This window comes from Canis lupus, chromosome 20 (genome assembly GCF_048164855.1).
Source record: "Canis lupus baileyi chromosome 20, mCanLup2.hap1, whole genome shotgun sequence".
Lineage (NCBI taxonomy): Eukaryota > Metazoa > Chordata > Mammalia > Carnivora > Canidae > Canis > Canis lupus.
In genome coordinates, this window is record NC_132857.1 from 28,409,918 (window position 1) to 28,435,828 (window position 25,911).

At 37.2% G+C, this 25,911-nt stretch overlaps 1 pseudogene; it reads right to left on the bottom strand.

The window, feature by feature from the left end:
- Positions 1–20,411: 20,411 nt before the first annotated feature.
- Positions 20,412–21,369, bottom strand: LOC140612007 (large ribosomal subunit protein eL8-like; annotated as a pseudogene).
- Between the last annotated feature and the right edge of the window lie 4,542 nt (positions 21,370–25,911).

Genomic DNA, 25,911 nt, shown 5'->3' on the forward strand with positions numbered 1-25,911 from the left:
TTTCTTCATCATTTCCAAAATTCTCCCCCCCCCTTTTTTTTATCACCACTTATAGTGAGTTCAAGAGATTTGGGGGCTAAACAAAAAAAAAAGATCATGAAGTACACACAATGAGCACATAATGAACTTTATTTGGTTAATACTGACAAGGTGGCATATGGGGAATTCCCTCACTGTGTGAGGCCATCCAGTCTTCTGTACAGGGACCACCTGCCAGAAAGGGGGAGGGCAAGAAAGTTTCAGAGAAAGAGAAGAATTGAAGAGAGGACTTATGTGTCCAAAGGGTATTGCTCAGCAGTGTAATGGAGGGTATTTGGACCAGAGATTTCCAGGGATATTTTATCTGTGGCTAGCAGATATTGGGTGCTGTATCCTGGGATATGGAAAGTAGAAGGCTCTAAAAAGCTAAAAATCTGTTCATTTGGGCTATATTTAGAACAACCAGGTGTGTAAAATTTGAGTTTAGCACCAGGAGGCTTTTGAGCTAACAAGTCCTGGCCTACTATGAAGTAAACAATATAGGATTAACATACAGAAGTTATCTTTGGCTCTTTTATATAGAACAGCCTGATCAGGAGCCAGGGAAAAGACCCAGATCAACAATGTCAGAAATGATAGAGGGGACAGCACTATTTTATATATACTAAAAGAATAGAAAGGGAATATTATGAATAATTTTATGCCAATAAACTCGACAACTTAGACAAATTCCTTATAAAATACAAACCACCAAAGCTAACTCAAGAAGAAATAGACAACCTGAGTAGCTCTATATCTATTTTTAAAATTTGTAGGGGGTGCCTGGGTGGCTCAATCAGTTAAGCAGCTGCCTTTAGTTCAGGTCATGATCCTGGGTCCTGGGATTGAGCCCCACATCAAGCCCCACATCAGGCTCCTTGCTTGGTGGGGAGCCTGCTTCTCCCTCTCCCTCTGTCTGCTGCTTGCCCTACTTGCGTTCGCTCTCTCTCTCTCAAATCAATAAAATCTTTAAAAAATAAAATAGAATTTGTGGCTAAGAACTTTCTCACAAAGAAAACTCCAGGCTCAAAAGTCTTTACTAGTGAATTCTAGTAAACATTTAAGAAAAGAAATAATGTTACTTCTACATATACTTTTGTCAGAAAATTGAAGAAGAAAGAACACTTGCAAACTTATGTGAGACAGCATTATGCTGGTACCAAAACTAGAAAGAAAGACACGAAAAGAAGATAAAACTGAAAAACATCTTTCATGAACTATCAAAATTTTAATAAATTGAATCTAATGGGCAGCAGTGGCTTAGCGTCGCCTTCGGCCTGGGGTGTGGTCCTGGAGACCCTGGATGGAGTCCCACGTCAGGCTCCCTGCATGGAGCCTGCTTCTCCCTCTGCCTGTGTCTCTGCCTCTCTCTGTATCTCTCATGACTAAATAAAATCTTTAAAAAAATTTGAATCTAACAATGTGTAGGAAGACAGTATATTATGAACAAGTGGAGTTTATCCCAAGAATGCAAGAGAAGTTGGAACTTCAAAATCAGTGTAACCCACCATATTAACAGGCTAAAATAGAACAACCATATGTATTTTCATGTATGCAGAAAAAGCATTTGACAAAACCCACTATCTCTTCCCACTATAAACTCTCAGCAAATGAAGAGAAAGAAGGGAACTTTTCAACTTGATAAAGACCATCTATTTAAAAACCTAGAGCTGACACCCTACTTAATGGTGAAAGACAGAGTACTGAATACTTTTCACTAAGATTAGCAACAAGGCAAGAATGTTTGTTCTTACCATTTCATTCAACATTGTGCTGGAGATTCTAGCCAGTACAGTAAGCTAAGATATTTAAAGTCGCTTATACGGTATGGAAAAGAAGGATAAAATTGTCTTCATTCAAAAGCACTGTGATTATATATGTAGAAAGTTTCATGGAATCTATAGAAGAACTTCTAGAACTAGTGAATAAGTTTAGCTCTTTCTTGGTGCTGCCTGCAGAGGTGGTAGCCATCTTCTACTCAGTATCATGGCCACCCTCAGACTTCTGATGAAGCCCAAGATAGTTAAGAAGAGGACCAAGAAGTTCATCTGGTACCAAATAGACTGATATGTCAAAATTAAGTGCAACTAGCGAAAACCAGAGGCATTGATAATAGGGTGTGCAGAAGATTGAACAACTTGATCTTGATGGCCAGCATTGGTTCTGAGAGCAACAAGAAAGCAAAGCACATGCTGCCTAGTGGCTTCCAGGAGTTTCTAGTCCATATCAAGGAGGTTGAGGTGCTACTGCTGTGCAATAAATCTTGCTGTGCAAAGATTCCTCACAATGTCTCTTCCAAGAACCACAGAACCATTTTGGAAAGAGCAGCCCAGCTGGCCATCAGAGTCATCAGTATTTGAGGCTGCACATCAAAGAAAATAGTTTATGTGCACACTTTGTGTGTATTAATAAAAACATTAAACTACAAACAAGAAAGAACTAATGAGTAAGCATGGTCGCAGGACATAATCTCAAAATCAAAATTCAATCAATCATATGTCTTTATATTAGGAACACTTGGAAATTGAATTCTTAAGTACATTTTAAAAATAGTATTAAATTATTGAATGTTTATGAATAACTTTGACAAAAGATGTGTAAGTCCTGTACACTGAAAGCTACAATTTCTGGGAGAAACTCAGACCTAAATAAACTGGGAGATAAACTATGTTCACATTTCAGAAGACTCACTATTTCTTTTTTTTTCTTTTAAAAAAAAGAAATTACTTTATTAAATACCTAAAATGAACTAATTTTAAAAATTACCACTCACATCAAGATACTGAACAGTCTGCATATGACACGTTATTTACCAAAGATTCTTTTTTTTCCCAAAGATTCTTAAATGCTACATCCTACACTGTGCTGTATACTTTGTTATAGCTTAAATTCTGATAAAAATGCTGCTTCCTACTACAATTTCTATGACTTAAAGGTTTTCATTATCTTTAAACTCCTTTAATCCTTTGTTTTATACAAATGTGAACATCACATTTCAGGTTCAGAGAAGACTCACTATTTCGACGGTATAAATTCTCCCCCCAAAGTAATCCATAAATTTATTGAAATACCAATAAAAATATCATCAGACTTTTAATAAAATTTGACAAGTAGATTCTAAAATTTATATAGAAATGAAAAGGACCTAGACTAGCCAAAACAACTTTGAAAAAGAAAGTTGAATTTTAGATAACTTACATTAATTACACTATTTAAAGACTTACTATAAAGCTCCAGAGTCAAAACTGTGGTATAGCCATAAACAGACAAAGAGATCAAAGGAACAGAATAGAGTCTCTAGACTTACACAGTATGACTTTTGCCAAAGAAGAATAATATTTTCAAAAAAGAAATCTTTCCAATAAGTTACAATTTTCTTTGCAAAAAATTAAAACTCTGACCTGACCTTACACCATATGCAAAAAGTAATTCAAGATGGATTGTAGATCTATATGTAAGAGATGAAACTATAAAACTTCTAGGAGAAAATCTTATTGAAGTTGAGTTTGGCAAGGATTTTTAAACATGACACAAAAAGCAGACACCATAGAAGAAAAAAAAATCAATAAATTTGACTTCCTCAGAATTAATAACTTTTGCTCTTCAAAAACACTGTTTTCAGTCTGGCATGTAAGGAGCTTGAAAGTCATCACTGCTGGGGCACCTGGGTAGCTCAGTCAGTAAAGCGGCTACTTGCAGCTCAGGTCATGACCCCCCAGGTTCTAAGATCTAGTCAGAGCTCCACATTTGGCTCCCCGCTGAGCAGGGAGCCTGCTTCTCCCTTTCTCTGCCCCACCCCTCCTGTTCATGCTCTCACTTGCTCTTGCACTCATTCACTCTCTCTTTCTCTCTTACATGAATAAGTTTTTAAAAATCTAAAAAAGACAAGTCATCACTGCCAACCTCACCTCAAGAAAAAAAAGATGAACAAACTGAAAATTAACAACTGTTCCTGGATGCATCAGAGTTTCAAGATCACAAATGCCATCCCCCAAAATTTGAGAGGCAGAGAAGCAGGTAAAGATAATCACAATGAATAGGAGAAGGAATTCATGGGAACCAGTATCAGGGTAGGAAAACCTAAACTGTGACTGACAGTTTGCTGGAAATTTGGTGTGGACAAGTTTGAAAGTTAAAAATTCCAAGAAGGTCAGTCTTTCAAGTTTGCCCACACTTTTCTGAGTTTTATCTCCAGAAGAACTACCAAGTACTCACAATTAGAGACAGAGAAAACTCCCCTCATGCTTCTGGCAGGGGGAGGGGAGGGGAAACAGCCATTTTGAAATACACTCAGAGCATTCTGTTGATCTTAACAAGGCTTGCCTTTAAGAGAAACTGTTTTACAGAGCTTGACTGTCCTGGGGGGAAGAAAAATACCCACCTCCAACCTCCTCTGTCCTTTCCTGTCTCACCTAAGAGGGAAACAACTAAAAAGCACTTGTGAAGTTCACAGCCCAGGAGCACAGGCTCATTAAAAGACTGAGACTTAATCACAGAACTATAGAACACTTACCTTACTTCACATCTCACACCTACATCAATAGGACTCTTGTATAATAACGGGGACAAAACTAAAGAGCTGCATGTCTCAGACCTAACTTAAGAAAAAGGCTCTAGGGGCATCTGGGTGGCTTAGTTAAGTGTCTGCCTTCTGCTTAGGTCATGATCCCAGGGTCCTGGGATCCAGCCTCCTGTGCTTTGGGCTTCCTACTCAGTAAGGAGTCTGCTTTTCCCTCTCCCTCTGCTCCTCCCCTACTTATTCTCTCTCAAATAAATAAATACAGTCTAAAAAAAAAAAAAAAAAGGTCTCTTTGAAATTAAAAATGAAAAGAAAAAGGCTCAAGAGAAGCTCAAAGACAATAGAAAAGACAAAAACAAAGACACAAGAGGAAATTTTATCTTATGATATCCGTAACAAACAATAAATACAGCCTAACCTATAGCCACATAAATGTGAAACCTCACATGAAGCCCTATTTACCTCAGTTCATTTTTACCCAGGACATCATATTAGCTTCCAACAAAAAAAAATGGCAAGTTGTACTAAAAGACTAGAAACACATTTTGAAGAGACAGCAAAGATCAGAACAAGACTCAGTTATGGCAGAGATACTGAAACGGCCAAACTGGGATTTTAAAACAACATGATATGCTATAATCTTTAATGGAATAAGTGGACAATTACAAGAACAAATGGGCAATATAAGCAGAGAGATGGAAACAAATAGATATACTAGAAATAAAAAAAACACTGTAATAGAAATAAGAAAGCCTTTGATGAACTCATCAATAGACTAGACACTAGCCCAGGAAAGATTCAATCAACTTAAAGATATGTTGATAGAAACTTTCAAAACTGAAATGCAAAGAGAAACAAACGAAAAAGACGGAACAGAATATCTAAGAACTGTGGGAAAATTCCAAAAGGTATAACATATACATAATGGGAATACCAAAATAAGAAAGAAATAAGATACGGTTGAAGTAATAATGATTGAGAATTTTTCAAAATCAATCTCAGACACCAAGTCACAGATATAGAACACCAAGGATGATAAGTACCAAAAATATACATCTAGGCATAACATTTCAAACCACAGAAATCAAACATAAAGAGAAAATCTTGAAAAAAGGCAAAGGGGAAAAACACCTTACCTGTATAGAAACAAGGGTAAGAATTACATCAAACTTCTTTTCAAAAACTATGCAAGCAAGAAGAGCAATATGAAATATTTAAACTGTTGAAAGAAAAGAACTACCAATCTAGAATTCCATATTCAGCAAATTAGCCTTGAAAGATGAAGGAGAAATAGACTTCCTTAGAAAAAAATTGACAGTTGTCACCAATATACCAGCCTTGCAAGGAATGTTAAATTCTTCAGAGAGAAGGAAAAGTATGTAAGGTTGAAAAACTCCAATCTATATAAAGGAAGGGAAGAAATAAATCAAGGTAAAATGAAATATTTTAATTTTACTTTATTTTTAAAACTAAAGTATAAAATATCTTTAAAAATAAAAAAATAAAATCAGAGTATGATTGACATACAGTGTTATATTAGTTTCAGATATGTAACAGTGATTTGATAGTTCTGTATATTATGCAGTGCTCACCATAAGTGTAGTCACCATCTGTCACTATACAAAGTTATTACGTTTTTTACTATATTGCCAATGCTACTTTTCATCTCTATGACTTACTTATTTTATAACTAGAAGATTGTGCCTCTCAACCGCCTTCAACTATTTTACCCATCTTCCCCTCCTTCTCCTCTGGCAACTATTAGTTTGTTCCCTGTATTTATGATACTGTTTCTGTTTTATGTGTGTGTGTTTTGTTTTTTAGATCTATATATAAGTAAAGTAGTATGGTACTCATCTTTCTCTGACTTATTTCATTAGGATAATACACTCTAGGTCCATCCATGTTCTTAGAGGTGGCAAGATTTCATTCTTTTTTATGGCTGAGTAATGTTCCATTTTATATATATATCACATCTACTTTATCCATTCATCTATCAATGGACACCTAGGTTGATTCCATATTTTGGCTATTATAAATACTGCTGCAATAAACATATGAGTGCATATATCTCTACAAATTACTGCTTTTGTTTTCTTGGTAAATAGCCAGCTATGGAATTACTGGATTGTCTGGTATTTCTATTTTTAATTTTTTGAGTGGCTGTACCAGTTTACTTTCCCACCAATAGTGCACAAGGGTTCCCTTTCCTCTACATTCTTGCCAACATTCATTATTTCTTGTCTGTATTAAAAGATTAAAATTATTTAACTTTTTAAGTATTTTTTTAAAAATATTTTTTCTTTATTTATTTATGATAGTCACACACAGAGAGAGAGAGAGAGAGGCAGAGACACAGGCAGAGGGAGAAGCAGGCTCCATGCACCGGGAGCCCGACGTGGGATTCGATCCGGGGTCTCCAGGATCACGCCCTGGGCCAAAGGCAGGCGCCAAACCGCTGCGCCACCCAGGGATCCCTATTTAACTTTTTAATTCTTTATTGATCTAACAGAAAACAGTTTTTTCCAAATAATAATAGTGATTATAGCTTATGGATAAATGAAATAAATGACTAAAATGATATAAAAGATGAGAGAGAGGAACTGGGAATACTCTAAGGCATTCACAGTCTCCATGAAGTGTTATAGTATTATTTGGAAGAGGATTTGGGTTAAATGTAAATGTATATTACAAACTCAAGGGAAACACATTAAAAAATTTGCCTAGACAAACAAAAACTAAAGGAGTTGATGACCACTAAACCAACCTTACAAGAAATATTAAAAAGGACTCTTTGAGTGGGAAGGAAAGACCCAAAGTGATAAAGACAAGAAAGGATCAGAGAAAATCTCCAGAAACAACAACAAAACAGGTAATAAAATGGCAATAAATAAATATCTTTCCAAGAAAGTCTAATTGATATGCTAAGAGAAAAGAAAAAGGGAATCATATAAAATGCTCAATTAAAATCATAAAAGGCAGAAAAATATTTTAAGGAAAAAAAGAAACAAAGAACAAAGGCAATGAATAGAAAACAGACAAGGTCTACTTTATAGATAAAGACACAGGCAGATTAAAAGTAAAGGAATAAAGTAAAGGGATAAAGAAAGACATTAAAAGTAAAAGTAAAGGGATACGATGCCAAGACTAATCAAAAGAAAGCTGGAAACAAACAAACAAACACAAAAACAAAAGAAAGCTGGAGTAGTTACATTAATTTCAGACAAAGCAGACTTTAGAGCAAAGAAAATTATGAGGGATAAAGAGAGGCTTACATAATGATAAAAGAGTTAATCCTTTAAAAAGGCATGACCATACTTAACATGTTTGTACCTAACAACAGTGTCAAATTATGTGAAGCAAAAACTTGATAAACATGCAAAAAGAAATAGATGAGTTCATTTTTACAGTTGGAGATTTCAAATTCCTTTTGTTAGTGATTGACAGATCCAGCAAGAATAGAATCAGTAAGGACATAGCTGAAATGAATAGTACCATTAATCAACTGGACCTATTTGACGTCTATAGAATACAACATCCAATGACTGCAGAATACACATTCTTCTCAAGCTCACATGGAATTTTCACAAAAATATATCACATTCTTGGCCATAAAACACACCTTAAAAATAGACTTTAAAAGAATAGAAATCATATATTGTCTGCTTTCAGACTATGATGGAAGTAAACTAGAAATTAATAACAGAAAGATACCTGGAAAATCTCAAAGTATTTGAAGATTAACAGAGTACTGCTAAATACCAAATGGGTCAAAGAGTTTTGAGGGAAGTTTGAAATATTTCCAATTAAATGAAAATGAAAATTCAATTTTTCAAAATTTGTGAGATATCAAGAACAGTATTAGAGGGAAATTTAGAGTACTGAATGCAAATATTAGAAAATAAGAAAGGCATAAAACCAATAATCTGAGTTTCCATACCTTACAAAACTAGAAAAAGAAGAGCAAATTAAATACAAAGTATGCAGAAGAAAAGAAATAATAATAAAAATTAGAGCAGAAATTAATGAAATTGAAAAAAGGAAATCAATAAAGAAAACCAACAAAACAAAAAGCTTGTTCTTGGCAAGATCAACAAAATTGATAACCTCTGGCCAGGTTAACTAAGGAAAAAAGAGAAGACACAAATATCTAATATCAAAAATGAAAGAGGGGCCATACTTATGATTCCCAAGGTCATTAATAGGTTAATAAAGAAATGCTACAAATAACTTTATGCTCACAAATTTGAAAACCTAGATGAAATAGGCCAATTCCTTGAAGGACACAGTCTGCCGAAACTCACACAAGGAGACATATATAATCCAAATAGGCCAATATTCAAAAGAATTGAATCAGTAGTAATTAACTTTCCAAAACAGAAAGCATCAAATTCAGATGGGTTCACTGGTGAATTCTGCCATACATTTAAGGGCTAAATTATACTATGTGTATACAATATATCCCAAAAATAGAAGAAGAGGGAATGCTTCCCAACTGGTTTTATGATAAAAGATATTACAAGAATAGAAAACTACAGACCAATAAGTCCCATGAAATAGACGCAAAATCTCAACAAAATATAGCAAGTCAAATCCAACAATACATAAAAAGAATCACACACCACAACCAGAAAGGAATGATTCTGAATATGTAACCCTGCTTCAACATTGCAAAATCAATTAATGAAATTCATCACATAAACATTCTAAAGAAGCAAAATCACATGATGATATCACTAGTTGCAGGAATACTTTACAAAATCCAACACCAACTTATGATAAAGGCTCTCAGTAAACTAGGAGTAGAGGGGAACTTCCTCAACTTGATAAAGAACATCTACAAAAAACCTAAAGCTAACATTATATTTAATTTGAGGAAATGATGCTCCACCTAAGATCAGGAATAGGCAAGGATGTCCAGTGTCATTACCCATATTCAACATCATACCGGAAGTCCTAGTTAATGCAATAAGACAAGAAAAGAAAATATAGATTGGAAAGGAAGAAGTAAAACTTTCTTTGTTCACAGATGACATGATTGTCTATCTAGAAAATCCCAAAGGATCAACAAGAAAAAAAACCTTCCTTGAATGAATAAAGAATTATATAGCAAGGTTGCAGGATACAAAGGTAATGTACAAAAGTCAATTGCTTTCTTATATATCTGCACTGAACAACTGGAATTTCAGATTTAAAACATATCATTAACACGAACACCTCCCAAAATGAAATATTTAGGTATGCATCTAACATATAGATATGTATAAGATCTGTATGAGAAAAATGATAAAGTTCTCATGAAAGAAATCAAGGATCTGAATAAAGAGACATTCCATTATATGAATAGGAAGATTCAATGTTGTCAAAATGTCAGTTCTTACCATCTTGATCTATACTTCCAGCACAATCACAATCAAAATCCTAGCAAGTTGTTTTATGGGTATTGGGAAACTGATTCTAAAATTTATATGAGGAGGCAAAAAAAAAAAACCAAAAAACAAAAAAAACAAAAAAAACCTAAGAATAGCCTACAGAAAATTGAAAGAAAAGAACAAAATTGAAGATCATCACTATTTGACTTCAGTTATTACTGTAAAGTGACAGTAATGAAGACAGTGTTGTATTAGTGAACAGACAAGTAGATCAATGGAAGAGAGTAAAGAGCCCAGAAACAGATGCATATAAATGTAGTGTACTTATTGTTGACAAAGAAGCAAAGGCAATTCTGTGGATAAAGGATAATCTTTTTCAACAGATGGTTTTGATACTAGACATCCATATGTAAAAAATAAAAATGAATATAGAGATAGACCATACATCTTTTACCAAAATTAATTCAAAATAGATCATAGACCTAGATGATCAAAACTATAAAGCATCTAGAAGATTATTTAGGAGAAAATCTAGGTGAACTTAGGTTTGAGATGACTTTTCAAAAGGATGCAAAAGCATGAAAAAAATAATAACTTAGACTTCATTAAAATTAAAAACTGCTCTGCAAGAAACACTGCTGACACAATGAAAATACAAGCCACAGACAGGGAGAAAATCTTTGAAAAATGAGTGTACAATAAAGGACAGATATCCAAAACTAGATATATTTAAAAACAATTTAAAACTCAACAATAAAGAAATAACCCCAATTTTAAAATGGGCAAAAGAGGGTCACCAGTTAAACATTTGACTGTTGATTTCAGCTCAGGTCATGATCTCACTTTGGGCTCTATGCTGGATGTGGAGCCTGCCTAGGATTCTCTTTTTCCCTCTTCTTCTGCAACCCTCTACTCGCTTACTACCTCTCTATGAATATATATATATATATATATATTCTATTCTTTCTATTTTTCTGTTTCTGTTTCTATATGTATGTGTGTGTGTGTGTGTGTGTGTGTGTATATATGTTAAAGTGGGCAAAAGATCTGAACAAACACCTCATCAAAGAAGATATACAGATGGCAAATAAGCATTTGAAAGATGCTCAACATTATATGTAAATAGAGAGTTGCAAATAAAAACAACAGTGAGATACCACTATGCACCTATGAGAATGGCAAAAATCTTAAAACACTGACACCACCATATGCTAATGAGGAATTGCAACAACAGGAATTCTCATTTATTGTTGGTGTGAATGCAAACTCGTACAGCTACATTTTAAGACAGTTTGGCAATTTCTTACAGACTAAACATAATCTTATCATATTATATTATATTCCTTGGTATTTTCCCAAATGTTAATTTATATTCACACAAAAATCTACACACAGATTTTTTCCCCACACACCCAGTGTGCAGCCCAATACAGGGCTTGAACTCACAACCCTGAGATCATGACCTGAGCCCACATCAAGAATCAGATGCCGGAATCCCTGGGTGGCGCAGCGGTTTGGCGCCTGCCTTTGGCCCAAGGCGCGATCCTGGAGACCCGGGATCGAGTCCCACGTCGGGCTCCTGGTGCATGGAGCCTGCTTCTCCCTCTGCCTGTGTCTCTGCCTCTCTCTCTCTCTCACTGTGTGCCTATCATAAATTTAAAAAAAAAAAAAAAAAGAACCTGGTTTCTTTAAAAAAAAAAAAAAAAGAATCAGATGCCTAACTGACTGAGCCACCCAGGTGCCCCAGTTTCAGTAATTATAAATAAAGCTGCTACATATAGCTGCAGACAGGGGCACTTGAGTGGCTCAGTCAGTTAAGCATCCAACTCTTGATCTCAGCTTAAGCTTAAGCCTTGATCTCAGGATTGTGAGATCAAGCCCCAAGTTAGGCTCCATACTGTCCACACTGGACTTTTCTTTGTTGGAAGTTTTTGATTACTGATTCAACTTCTTTGCTGGGTATCAGTCTGTTCAAATTTTCTATTTCTTTCTGTTTCAGTTTTGGCAAGTTATATGTTTCTAGGAATGTATTCATTTCTCTTAGGTTGTGCAATTTGTTGGCATATAGCCTTTTATAATAATCTCTTGTATTTATGTGGTGTTGGTTTTTTCTCCTCTCATTTGTGATTTTATTTGAGTCTGTTTTTTCTTGGTAAGTCTGGCTAGAGGTTTATCAATTTTATTGATTTTTTTGAAGGACTAGTCCCTGGTTTCATTGATCTATTGTGGGTTTTTAAATTTTGTTTTATTTTATTTTTTGTTTCTATTATTTATTTCTGCTCTAATCTTTTTTATTTCCTTCCTTCTGCTGGCTTTAAGCTTCATGTGTTTTTTTTTTTTTTTCTAGCTCCTTTAGGTGTAAGGTTAGGTTGTGTATTTGAGATTTTTCTTACTCCTTGAGGTAGGCCTCTATTGCTATAAACATCCCTCTTAGCTCCACTTTTGCTGCATGCCAAAGGTTTTGGAATATTGTGTTTTCATTTTTGTTTGTTTCCATGTACTTTTTAATTTCTTCTTTTATTTCCTGGTTGATTCATTCGTTGTTTAGTAGCATGTTATTTAACCTCTATGTATTTGTGGTCTTTCCAGATTTTTTCTTGTGATTGACTTCTGGTTTCATAACACTGTAGTCAGAAAAGAGGCATGGTGTTTGGACTACAAGCTCAGCAGGTGTCTGCTTCTCCCTCTCCTCTTTCCCTCCCCCTGCTTGTACTCTCTTCTCTCTCTAGCTCTCTCAAAATAAATGAATAAAATCTTTTTTTTTTTTTTAAAAGGTGCATGGTATGACTTCAATCTTCTTGAATTTGCTGAGGCTTGTTTTGTTGCCTAATATGTGATCTATTCTAGAGAACGTTCCATGTGCACTTGAAAAGAATATGTATTCTGCTGTTTGTTTTTTTAATTTATTTATGATTGTCACACACACACACAGAGAGAGAGAGAGAGAGAGAGAGAGGCAGAGACACAGGCAGAGACACAGGCAGAGGGAGAAGCAGGCTCCATGCACCAGGAGCCTGACGTGGGATTCGATCCCGGGTCTCCAGGATCGCGCCCTGGGCCAAAGGCAGGCGCTAAACCGCTGCGCCACCCAGGGATCCCAGTATTCTGCTGTTTTAAGATGAAATATTCTGAATATATCTGTTAAATCCATCTTGTCCAGTGTGTCATTGAAAACCACTGTTTCCTTGTTGATTTTCTGTTTAGATGATCTGTCCATTGAGGAAAGCAGAGTGTTGGGACACCTGAGTGGCTCAGCAGTTGAGGCTCGGCCTTTGGTTCAGGGCGTGATCCCAGGGAGACCCGCGATTGAGTCCCACATCTGGCTCCCTGCATGGAGCCTGCCTCTTCCTCTGTCTATGTCTCTGCCTCTCTCTCTCTCTCTGTGTGTGTGTCTCTCATGAATGAATAAATAAAATGTTTAAAAAAAAGGCAGAGTGTTAAAATCAGATCAGTTTTTTTATGCTATTAACTGTTCTACGTATTTGGGTGCTCCCACGTTGGGTGCATAAGTATTTACAATTGCTATATCACCTTGTTAGACTGTTCCTTTATTATTATATAGTGTCCTTCTTTGTCTCTTCTTACAGTTTTTCTTTGAAAGCCTATTTTGGGGGATCCCTGGGTGGCTCAGTGATTTAGTGCCTGCCTTTGGCCCAGGGCGTGGTCCTGGAGTCCCAGGATCGATTCCTACATCCGGCTCCCTGCATGGAGCCTGCTTCTCCCTCTGCCTGTGTCTCTGCCTCTCTCTCTCTCTCTCATGAGTAAATAAATAAAATCTAAAAAAAAAAAAGAAAAAAAAAGCCTGTTTTATCTGATGCAAATATTGCTACTCCGGCTTTCTTTTGACATTCATTTGCATGATAGATATTTCTCTCTCCCCTGAAATGACTCTCTTATAGGCAACATATTGATGGGTCTTGTTTTTTAATTCATTCTGTCACTCTATGTCTTTTGATTGGAGTGTTTAGTCCATTTATATTCAAAGTATAATTATTGTTATATATGTGCTCATTGCCATTTTACTACTAGTTTTGTGGCTGTTTCTGAAGATTTCTCTGATCCTTTTTGTCTTTTTAATGGTTTGCTGGTATTTTTTAGTGATATATTTGGATTTCTTTTTCTTTATTCTTTGGTATTTATTAGTGGTCTTGATTTTGTTATCATTAGATTTTTTTTAAATTTTTTAAATTTATTTATGATAGTCACAGAGAGAGAGAGAGAGAGAGACAGAGGCAGAGACACAGGCAGAGGGAGAAGCAGGCTCCATGCAGGGAGACCGATGTGGGATTCGATCCCAGGTCTCTGGGATCGCGCCCTGGGCCAAAGGCAGGTGCCAAACCGCTGCGCCACCCAGGGATCCCCTCATTAGATTTTTACATAACTTCTTCTGCATATAGCAGTCTAAATTCAGCCTGTTTAATTTTGAGCCCATTTTTTATTCCTCCCTACATTTTAGGTATATGGTACCATATTTTACATACTTTTATCTTGTGAGTTCCTTGACTGATTTTTTTTACAGAAATATTGTTTTTACTGCATTTGGGTTTCCTACCTTCATACTGTCATTTTTGCTCTTTATTTTCCACTCAAAGGGTGTCCTTTAATATTTCTTGCAGAGCTGGTTGAGTGGTGCTCCTTTAGTTTTTGTTTTTCTAGTAAACTCTTTATCTCTCCTATTCTGAATGATAGCCATGCTGTATAGAGAGAGTATTCTTGGCTGTAGATTTTTCCCATTCAGCACTTTGAATATATCATGCCATTCTTTTCTGGCTTGGAAACTGTCTGCTGAAAAATCTCCCAATAGCTTTAGGGGTTTCACTTGTATGTTACTTTGTTGTTGTTGTTTTGCTGCTTAAAATTTTTTTTCTTTATCGCTATATTTTGCCTACTTAATAATAGTATGTCTTGGTGTGGCTCTGCTTTTGTTAACTTTCTGGGGGGGTGGTTCTCTGTGCCTCTTGGATCTGGATATTTGTTTTCTTCCCTAGATTAGGCAAGTTTTCAGCTTTTATTTCTCGAAATAAATTTTCTGCTTCCTTTTCTCTTCTTTTACTTCTGAGACTCCTATAATGCAAATGTTTTATACATTTGATATATACATTTGATGGAGTCACTGATTTTCCTACATTTATTCTTTGCATAAATATATTTGCATAAATCTTTTTTTCTCTCTTTTGTTCAGCTTGATTACTTTCCATTATTCTGTCTTTTAGGTCATTAATTCACTCTTCTGCTTCTTCCAGACTGCTTTTCATTCCATTAAATGTGTTTCTAATCTCATTTGTTGCACTCTTCACCTCTGATTGGTTCTTTTTTATCTCTGTGTTAAGGGCCTCACTGATGTCTTCATTCTTTTCTCAAGTCCAGTGACTATCCTAATGATCGTTGTTTTAAACACTCCCTCAGGTTTGTTACTTCTATCTGTTTCACTTTGATCTCTGGCTGTGGCCTTGTTCTGTTCTTGCATTTGGGACAAATTTCTCTGTCTTCTCATTTTCTCTAAGTCTGTTTCTCCATGTTTCTCCTGTTTCTCCATGTTTCCCCTGTTTCTCCATGTTAGAACAGTCAGCTACATCTTCTAGTTAATGGTTCTTGAGGGTAATGGCTTTATGGAGAAGAGGTTTTTAGTGTCCTGACATGTAGTGTCCCCTGTTCCCCAGGGCCCGATTCTTTCAGGAGTGTCTCCAAGGTGTGCTGCATACATTCTGCTGTTTTATCCTGGCTGCTTATCCTTCAGGCCTGCCATTGGCAAAGCGCCTGTGGTGGGCAGTGATTGGTCCGTAACCCAAATGTGGTGCATTTTAACTAGGTGTGCTCCAGTCTACTTGTGAAATGATACCTTTCTTCACCACTAACAGGACCGAGGCTCCACAAAACTCCCAAATCTAGATGTGTGATGTGAGCAGGGGTTTGGATCAGTCTTCTGGGGAGGTGGCCCATGGTGCTGGGACAGAGGCAATCATGACTAGGAAGTGTGGTTACCAGAGTTCAGGAGGGCAGGGCTTAGTGTAAGCAAGTTAGGTAGCTGTGCTGGTTCCCACAGATGGTCCTATGAATATGGTGAGGGGTGGGGTGGGAAATGGCACCTGCCAGTTCCTTTGTTCCTGGAAGGGTCTCTTCATGAACACTGCCTCTCTGGGACATGGTATATAAGATGAGCAAATAACCTCCCCACTGTGTGTCTCAGGTGCTGTTCAGATTGCTATTTCCACGATGTATGTCTGCAGGCTGTTTGCCCTGCCTTCTCTTCAAGAGCAGCCTCAATGCCTCTGGGCACTCTCCCCAGCACCAAACCCACTGACCTTAAGACACCAGGCTTTAGCCCTACAAGTTGCGTGACTCATTGCCCCTCTTAGTTTCCAAGCCAATTTCTTTCTTTTTTTTCTTTTTTTTTTTTTTTAAGATTATTTATTTATTTATTCAGAGAGAGAGAGGCAGAGACACAACAGAGGGAGAAGCAGGCTCCATGCAGGGAGCCCGACCTGGGACTCGATCCCAGGTCTACAGGATCACACCCCGGGCTGCAGGCCACACTAAACCACTGCACCACTGGGGCTGCCCTCCAAGCCAGTTTCTACAGGGATTAATTTTCTCTGTGTGCTCCCCTGTTTGTTAGTCAGTCTCTCTGTTTCTCTCCCAAACTGGATCTCTGCACTTCCCAACTTCTTTTTTTTTTTTTTTTTTAAAGATTTTATTTTATTCATGAGAGACACAGAGAGAGAGAGAGAGAGAGAGAGAGGCAGAGACACAGGCAGGGGGAGAAGCAGGCTCCATACAGGGAGCCAGACATGGGACTTGATCCGAAGGGTCGGTCCATGGGACTGGAGCGAAGGCGGTGCTAAACCACTGAGCCACCCAGGCTGCCCTGCACCTTCTTCAATGTGGCTTCTTTTCTTTTCTTTTCTTTTCTTTTCTTTTCTTTTCTTTTCTTTTCTTTTCTTTCTTTTCTTTTCTTTTCTTTTCTTTTCTTTTCTTTTCTTTCTTTTCTTTTCTTCTTTTCTTTTCTTTCTTTTCTTTTCTTTTCTTTTCTTCTTTTCTCTTTCTTTCTTCCTTTCCTTTCCTTTCCTTTCCTTTCCTTTCCTTCCTTCTTCTTTCTTTTCTTTCTTTCTTTCTTTCTTTTCTTTCTTTCATAGAGAGCATAAGGGGTACAAGAAGTAGGGGGCAGAGGGAAAGAGAGAAGCAGACTTTCTGCTGAGCAGTGCACTCAATATGGGGCTGGATTCAAGCACCCTGGGATCATGACCTAAGCCTAAGGCAAATGCTTACCTGACTAACCAGCCAGGCACTTCTCTTCTCTCCCTTTAGTTGTGGAGTTTGTTCTGCCTGTCTTTGGGTTGATTCCTAGGATATTTAGGATGATTTGACAGCTCTCTAGTTGTGTTCAAGGGTGAAGTGTGCCTGGAGTCCTCGTACTCCACCATTATCTTCCCTCTCTCCTATTTAACATTTTTAAATGTGGCAGCTATTTTATGTTCCCTCCCCCATTAATTTGCTTATTTAATGCATTTGGAGGCTTCACAGGAGACTGAAGTGTTTTTAAATGATAGAACCTTATCTCCCTTAGTCTTAGATATCTGGGAAACAAAGTCCTATCCAGAAAAAGGGCTTAGCTCAAACAAACTGCCAATCTCTTTCATAAAATATCTGACAAGTTTGGAAGCAGCCTAGGGTAGGAAACTGAGGAGCAGAGTTTAAAACTGCCAAAAGGCAGAACAACTTTCTGCATCTTTGGAACAGACAAAGTCGACCTGTCAGGCTTTCAGTCCAAAAGTGAGAGTGTCTTGACATTATATAAATCAGATAGGGTCTGTTTCCAACTACAACTGAGGTCAAACTTCATCCCAGTATAGTTATTTTTTTTTATTATTTAGATAGGATGGACACATTATATTGTGTTCAGGTATACAACATAGTGATTTGATATTTGCATACACTACAGAATTACCTCCAAAGTCTAGTTACCATCTGTCACCATACAAAGTTAATACAGTATTATTGACTATATTCTCATGTTGTACATTATATTCTCATGACTTACTTATTTTATAACTGGAAGTTTTCAATTCTTGATCCTCTTCGTCCACTTCATACTTCCATAAATTCCCTTCCCCCCTTGCAGTCTGTTTTCTATATTTATGAATCTGGGTTTTATTTTGTTTTGTTTGTTTGATCCTACCTATACATAAATCATGTAATATTTGTCTTTCTCTGATTTATTTCACTTAGAATAATACCCTCTAGGTCCATTTGTGTTCTTGCACATAGTAAGACTTCATTCTTTTTTATGGCTGAGTAGTATTCTATTGTGTGTATTTGCCATATCATCTTCATCCATGGACACTTAGGTTTCCATATCTTGGCCATTGTAAATAATGCTGCAGTGAACATAGGGGTGCAGATACCTTTTTAAATTAGTGTTTTCATTTTCTTCAGTAAGATACCCAGTAGTGGAATTCCTAGATTATATAGTAATTCTTTTTTAAATTTTGGAGGAAAATTATGCTGTTTCCCATAGTGGCTGTACCAGTTTACATTCCCACCAACAGTAAACCAGGGTTCCTTTTTTGTCCACATCCTTGCCAACACTTGTTATTGCTTGTCTTTTTGATGATAGCCATTCTGACAGGTGTGATACATCTCATTGTGGTTTTTATTTTTATTTCCCTAATAATTAGTGATGTTGAACACCCACCTTTTCATATGTCTGTTGGATATCTGTATAGCTTGAAAAATTTCTATTCAGATTCTCCACCCATTTTTTAATCAGATCATTTTTTGGCATTGAGATATCTGAGTTCTTTATGTATTTTGGATATTAGCCATTTATCAAATGTATGATTTGAATATATCTTCTCCTATTCAGTAGATTGCCTCTTCATTTCGTTGATAGTTTTCCTCAGTGTGCAGAAGCTTCTTAGTTCAGTTAGTTTCATTTGTTTAATTTTGCTTTTGTTTCCTTTGCCTTTACAGTCAGATTGAAAAAAACATCACTAAGATCAATGCCAAGGGGTTTATTACCTATGTTTTCTTCTAGGAGTTTTGTGGTTTAAGGTCTTATATTAAAGTCTTTAATCCACTATGATTAAATTTTGTATATGGTGTAAGATAGTGATCTAGGTTCATTCTTTTTTCTTTAATTAAAAAAATTTAAAAAAATTTTTTTCTGGGACACCTGGGTGACTCAGCGGTTTGGTGCCTCCCTTTGGCCCAGGGCGCGATCCTGGAGACCCCGGATCAAGTCCCATGTCAGGCTCCCTGCTTGGAGCCTGCTTCTCCCTCTGCCTGTGTCTCTGCCTCTCTCTCTCTCTCTCTATCATGAATAAATAAATAAAATCTTTAAAAAAATAATAAAAATAATAAAAAAATATTTTTAAGTAGACTCCATGTCCAGTATGGAACTCAGTGTGAGGCTTTAACTCATGACCCTGAGATCAAGACCTGAGCTGAGATCAAGAGCCAAATGCTCAGTTGACTGAGCTACCCAGGTGCCCCAGGTTTATTCTTTTGCATTAAGTGTCTAGTTTCTCCAACAGCATTTATTGAAAAGACTGTCTTTTCCCCATGTCTTGCCTCCTTTGTTGTAGATTAATTGATCATATAAGTATGGGTCTATTTTGGTGATCTCCTGTACTCTTGGTCTATGGTGTCTATTTTTGTGCTAGTATCATACTGTTTTGATTCTATTGCTTTGTAGTATATCATGAAATCTGAGATTGTGATAACTCCAGCTTTGTTCTACTTTCTGAAGATTGCTTTAGCTATTCAAGGTCTTTTGTGGATCCATACAAATTTTTAATTTAAAAAATATTTTTTAAAATTTTTACTTAAAGCACCTGGGTGGTTCAGTGTGTTAAGTGTCAGACTCAATCTCAGCTTAGGTCTTGATCTCAGGGTCATGAGTTAAAGTGAGTTCAAGCCCCACATTGGGTGTATAGCCTACTGAAAAAAAAAAAGTTTTTACTTCAATTCCAGTTAGTTTGCATACAGAGTAATATCAGTTTCAAGTGTACAATATAGTGATTCTTCACTTCCATACAACACTTGGTGCTCATCACAAGTGCTCTCCTTAATCCTCATTACCTATATAACCCATTCTCCCCACCCCCTCCCCTTTGGTAACCATAAGTTTGTCCTTTATAGTTAAGAATCTGCTTCTTTATGTGCCTCTCTCTCTCTTTTCCCTTCCTATTTGTTTTGTTTCTTAATTTCCACATATGACTGAATCATATGATATTTGTCTTTCTTTAATTGACTTATTTTGCTTAGCATAATACTCTCTATACAAATTTTATAATTGTTTGCTCTAGTTCTGTGAAAAATGCTATTTGTATTGATAGGAATTGCATTGAATCTATAGATTGCTTTGGGTAGTAGGGACATTTTAACTATATTAATTCTTCTAATCCATGGCCATGACATACCTTTCTATTTGTTCTATTTTTTATTTTTTTTAAAGAGAACTTTGTATTACTTATATGTACAGAAAATTCAACAACATCCACTCAATCTGGTTTGGTGGCCAGTTCTTTAGCCTTTGCCTTTTCCAATTTGGCAATGTGAGCTACTGATTTTAGACCTAGGACATTGCTTCCCCCGTGGCAGTTGATCTCATTATATCTGCCATTGTAATTGGTCTTGATAGTTTCTACCAGCTTAGCCAGAGCTCCTTTGTTTTCCAAGTTAACCTCTGTGAACACAACAGTGTTAAAGGTCTTCTTGTGGACCAGACACCCCAGCCTGGCCCCTTGATAATGCAGTAGGGAACCCCCCTCTTATAACACAGTGCAGGCAGGAAGACAGCCAGCTTAATGGGATTCATATCATGTGCAAACACTACCAGCTGAGCTTTCTTGTTTTCCACCAAGGTGATGACAATATGCTTTTTTCAATTTTATTTATTTATTCATGAGAGACACACAGAGAGAGGTAGAGACAGGCAGAGGGAGAAGCAGGCTCCTCACAGGGAGCCTGATATGGGACTCGATCCCAGGACCAGGATCACGCCCTGAGCCGAAGGCAGAGGCTCAACCGCTGAGCCATCCAGGCATCCCAATGATGACAATATTAATTCTACCTTGGACAGGTAGCCTCTTAGCGAGTATATCCCCTTTGCCAGCAGCTTTCTTCTCAGCCTGAACCAACAATCTCTATTTCTTCTTTTGCTTTGTCTCTTGTCTGTATTTGTATACCAGCTTAAGCATTTGAATAGCTGTTTGGCAGTCCAACATCTAGGTGAGGCACTTCTAGATGTTTATAGAAAATAGCCCTTTGCTGCTGCAGCCAGACATAGCAGGGACATTTGACAAAGCAACTGAGGTCCCTTTTGGGCTGAATGTCTTGTCCAATGCCAAAATTCTTGGGTCTTTTCTCGAACAGGAGACTGACCACGTTCTTAGCCTCCTGCTTCTTCATAACAGTAGGAGCCGGGATCACCTTCTTAGCCTTCTTTCCTTTTGGCATCTTTAATGGCTGAAGGAGAGAGTGGTGTCATTTTAAATGGGACTGTTGTCTTAATTTCTCTTTCTGCTACCTCATTATTAGTGTACAGAAATGGAACAGATTTCTGTATATTAATTTCATGTCCTGTAACTTTACTGAATTCATTTATCAGTTCTAATAGATTTTTGGTGGAGTTTTTAGGGTTTTCTATAGATAGTTCCAGATCATCTGCAAATAGTGACTGTTTTACTCCTTTACCAATGTGGATGGATGAGTTTTATTTATTATTATTAATCTTGGTCTGATTGCTGCAGCCAAGGCTGCCAGTACTATGTTGAATAAGTGTCTTGTTCCTGATCTTAGATAATAAGATTTCAGTTATTCACCATTAAGTATGTTGTTTTTAATTTTTTAATTATAAAATTTTATAAAATTATAATTATAGTATATATTACGTATATAAAAATTATAATTATAATTTGTAAATTATAAAATTTTATAAAATTATGTATACAAATGTGTTTTTAATTTTTATTTCATTATTTCTGCTCTGATCTTTTTTTTTAATTTATTTTTTATTGGTGTTCAATTTACTAACATACAGAATAACACCCAGTGCCCGTCACCCATTCACTCCCACCCCCCACCCTCCTCCCCTTCTACCACCCCTAGTTCGTTTCCCGGAGTTAGGAGTCTTTATGTTCTGTCTCCCTTTCTGATATTTCCCACACATTTCTTCTCCCTTCCCTTATATTCCCTTTTACTATTATTTATATTCCCCAAATGAATGAGACCATATAATGTTTGTCCTTCTCCGATTGACTTACTTCACTCAACATAATACCCTCCAGTTCCATCCACGTTGAAGCAAATGGTGGGTATTTGTCATTTCTAATAGCTGAGTAATATTTGCTCTGATCTTTATTGTTCCCTTCCTTCTGCTAGCTCTGAGCTTTGTTCTTCTTTTCCTAGCATCTTTAGGTGTTTATTTGAGATTTTTCTTGTTTCTTTTCTTTTCTTTTTTTTTTTTTAATTTTTCTTGTTTCTTGAGGTAGACCTGTAATGCTATAAATTTCCCTCTCAGAATCTTTGCTGTGTCCCAAAGATATTGGACCATTGTGGTTTTATTTTCATTTGTCTCCATGTATTTGTTGGTTTCCTCTTTGATTTCTTAGTTGACACATTCATCATTTAGTAGCATGTTGTTTAAAAACCTCCATGGTTTTTAGTGCTTTCCAGATTTTTTTTTTTTTGCAACTGATTTCTAGTTTCATACAGTTGTGGTTAGAAAAGATGCTTGATATGATTTCAATCTTCTTAAATTCATTGAGATTTGTGTTTGTGGCCTAGTGTGATCAATCCTGGAGAATGCTCCATATATCCTTGGAGTATTTGGAATGCTCCAAATATTCTATTTGTTTTCAGTGGAATGTTCCATATATATCTATATATCAGGTTTATCTAGTGTAATGTATTATTCAAAACCACTGTTTCCTTGTTGATTTTCTGTCTGAATGATCTATCCATTATGTAAATGTCCCCTACTATTATTGTATTACTGTTGATTTCTTCCTTTATGTCTGTTAATATTTGCTTCATGTATTTAGGTGCTCTTATGTTGTATATGTGGTCTTATGGGGTATAGACATTTACAATTGTTATATTCTTTTGTTGGATTGACCCTTTTATCATTATGTAGTGCCCTTCTTTGTCTCTTGCTATAGTCTTTATTTTAAAGTCTATTTCGTCTGATAAAAGTATTGCTATCCCAGCTTTTTTTATTTGCATGGTATATATTTTTTCTATTTTTTCATTTTCAATCTGTATCATTTAGGTCTGAAGTGAGTCTCCTATAGGCAGTGATAGATGGATTTTGTTTGTTTGTTTGTTTTAGCCATTCAGTTACCCTATGTCTTTTTTTTTTAAGATTTTTTTATTCATAAGAGACACAGAGAGAGACAGAGACGTAGGAAGAGGGAGAAGCAGGCTCCCTGTAGGAAGCCTGATGCAGGACTCGATCCCAGAACTCCAGGATCACACCCTGAGCTGAAGGCAGAGGCTCAACTGCTGAGCCACCCAGGCGTCTCACCCTATGTCTTTTGATTTGAGCATTTAGTCTGATTTGAACATCTACATTTATAGTAATTATTGCCATTTTGTTCATCGTGAAAGGTTTTCCTTTTTTTTTTTTTTTTTTACTTCTACTCATGGCCTTCTCTTTCCATTAAAGAATTCCCTTTAACATATCTTGTAAGGCTAACTTAGTGTTGATGAACTCCAACTTTTGTTTGTCAGGGAAGCACTTTATCCCTCCTTCTTCCCCCTCCCTCCACCTTTTTTATTTCTCTTTCTATTCTGGAAGATAGCCTTGCTAGATAGAGTATTCTTGGTTGTAATTTTTTTTTCTTTGAGCACTTTGAACATATAATGCCACTCCTTTCTGGCCTGTAATGTCTGCTGAAAGACCAGCCGATACCAGCTTAGTTCTTTTTTTTTTTTTTTTTTTTTTAAGATTTTATTTATTTATTCATGAGAGACAGAGAGAGAGAGAAAGAGAGAGAGAGAGAGAGAGGCAGAGACACAGGCAGAGGGAGAAGCAGGCTCCATACAGGGAGCCTGATGTGGGACTCGATCCTAGGACTCCAGGATCACGCCTTGGGCCGATGGCAGGCACTAAACCGCTGAGCCATCCAGGGATCCCCACCAGCTTAGTTCTTGATTGAACCAGAAGGGAGAAGCATTTTCTGATAGGAAAAAAATACAATCTTCAGTTGCTATGATTCCTTTTTAAATAATTTTCAGCATTCTGTAAAAATTATGAGACAGGTAATGAGGCAAAAAATTAACCAATAATCAAGAAGAAAAGAGTCAACATATGTAGTAGACCCACAAATAGACTCACAATATAGTAAAGAAGATAGAGAAAACAGTGGGCCATATGGGTGGAAAGGTGGAGATTTTCTACAAAGAAATGGAATATGCAAAGACAAATCATGTGAACATTGAAAACTCTGATACCATGAGGATTAATAACTCATGCACAGGTCCAAGAGAACAGAGTCTGATTTGAGAATTTCTGGGAACTAGAAAGATTATGATGGATTCCTCGTCCCCCCATATAGAACTTAAAAATAATACTAAACCACAAAATAAATAAATAAGTGCAATAAAGTCCATCAGAATTTTGCCTCTCCCATGATGACTACATTCTTTTTTATTAAGATTTATATTTTTAGGTAATCTCTACACCCAACATGGGGCTCAAACTTACAACCCCAAGATCAAGAGTCATATGCTCTACTAAGCCAGCCAAATGCCCTCATGATGACTAGTTTCAATGCCTTTGTTTCTTTCTTGACAGATCCTCTTAAAACTCATTTTTTCAGCTGTTTCAGTGACCTAAGCTGCTGCTCATTTGTCCCCTTTGACAGAACTGCCACCCTCTGGGTGGGAACAGGTGAGGAACCACCTGCCATGGAGAAATATCCTGAACAGAGAGGGCGGACATTGCCCCCTACCTGCCCTTCCATATCCATTGCTGGCCAAGCCCCAAGGAGTCCCCAGAAGGGCTAAAGCTGGCCGGGCTTAACCCAGAAACTGCCAGTGGAGCCCACCAAGGGGCAAGGCTAAAACTGGCTAATGGTTGACTTATCCCAAATATTGACAGAGCCCAGGTCTTCCTGCCATTACCTAACCATACATGACTCCTCTTCCTCACCTGCAACCTGGCTCCATGTCACAGAGGACAGAACAGGAGCTTTGAAGCCTACCACAAATTCCACCCAACTCCCCCATTAGGGACAACTTATAGAGTCCCTCTGAGCCTCTTTCCTCCTCATCAATATGAAGAGAATCAGCAGTATTCCTTTTTAGTTGCTGTGAGACAACTGCCATCATGTGGTTAGCTAAGTGAGGGTGATCGGTACTGCTATTCTCATCCCTGCCCTCAGCCTGCAGTCTACCCTGAGACAAGTGGGGCTGGCTAGCCATCTCTTCCCTGGAGCTCTTCTTGCTCATCCTCTCCTGGGCCCCTCTTGGGACTTGGCCCACCTATTCCTGGACCTGTGCCCATAAGTTTTTCAGCCCCACCAACCTGCCACCTCCCCCCAGCTCTCCCTGTGCCTCTTTAGCCTCAGTATAGCTAGCACTTTGCCATCTGTCCTTTCTCTCCTGCTCTGCCCCCCTGGTTCAGCTGAGTGGAGAGCTCCTTAGGAGGCAGAAACCCCAACCCCTCACCCCAGCAGCCCCAGAGCAGGATTCTCTGCACATGGCCAGCTTCCACTGGAGAATTAAACTCCTACTTTCATAGACAACTCAGCTTGTGCATATCTCTCCCATCTCTGAAGAAGTTTTAGTTACTGTGATCCTCACTCCTAGACTTTGCATGAAGGAGTAAGGAAAAAAAGGGAGGGAGAAGCTTACTGAGAGCTTTACCTCCAGGCACCCTGCAGATTTTTATTTTGTTTGATCCTTACAACCGCGAGGGATATAGTATATATGAACCCAAGTTCTTAGATGAGGAAATGAAGGTTCAGGGTCAGGCAGCAAGCCTTAGGCACCAAC